Here is a 1102-nt window from a genome sequence, read left to right on the forward strand (position 1 = left end):
ATAGCAAACACCCTCTTCCAACAACACAAGAGAAGACTCTATACATGGACATCACCAGATGGTCAACACCGAAATCAGATTGATTATATTCTTTGCAGCCAAAGATGGAGAAGCTCTATATAGTCAGCAAAAACAAGACCAGGAGCTGACTGTGGCTCAGATCATGAACTCCTTATGCCAAATTCAGATTTAAATTGAAGAAATAGGGAAAACCACTAGACCATTCAGGTATGACCTAAATCAAATCCCTTATGATTATACAGTGGAAGTGAGAAATAGATTTAAGGGCCTAGATCTGATTGATAGAGTGACTGATGAACTATGGAATGAGATTTGTGTGAGATTTGTGACATTGTACAGGAGACAGGGATCAAGACCATCCCCATGAAAAAGAAATGCAAAAAAGCAAAATGGCTGTCTGGCGAGGCCTTACAAATAGCTGTGAAAAGAAGAGAAGTGAAAAGCAAGGAGAAAAGGAAAAATATAAGCATCTGAATGCAGAGTTTCAAAGAATAGCAAGAAGAGATAAGAAAGCCTTCCTCAGCCATCAATGCAAAGAAATAGAGGAAAACAACAGAATGGGAAAGACTAGAGATCTCTTCAAGAAAATCAGAGATACCAAAAAACATTTCATGCAAAGATGAGCTTGATAAAGGACAGAAATGGTATGGACCTAACAGAAGCAGAAGATATTAAGAAGAGATGGCAAGAATACACAGAAGAACTCTACAAAAAAGAGCGTCACGACCCAGATATTCACAATGTTGTGATCACTGACCTAGAGCCAGACATCCTGGAATGTGAAGTCAAGTGGGCCTTAGAAAGCATCACTACAAACAAAGCTAGTGGAGGTGATGGAATTCCAGTTGAGCTATTTCAAATCCTGCAAGATGATGCTGTGAAAGTGCTGCACTCAATATGCCAGCAAATTTGGAAAACTCAGCAGTGGCCACAGGACTGGAAAAGGTCAGTTTTCATTCCAATCCCAAATAAAGGCAATGCTAAAGAATGCTCAAACTACCGTACAATTGCACTCATCTCACACGCTAGTAAAGTAATGCTCAAAATTCTCCAAGCCAGGCTTCAGCAGTATGTGAACCAT

The sequence above is a fragment of the Bison bison genome, unplaced genomic scaffold, assembly GCF_000754665.1.
Source record: "Bison bison bison isolate TAMUID 2011002044 unplaced genomic scaffold, Bison_UMD1.0 scf7180017864535, whole genome shotgun sequence".
In the NCBI taxonomy this organism is placed as follows: domain Eukaryota; kingdom Metazoa; phylum Chordata; class Mammalia; order Artiodactyla; family Bovidae; genus Bison; species Bison bison.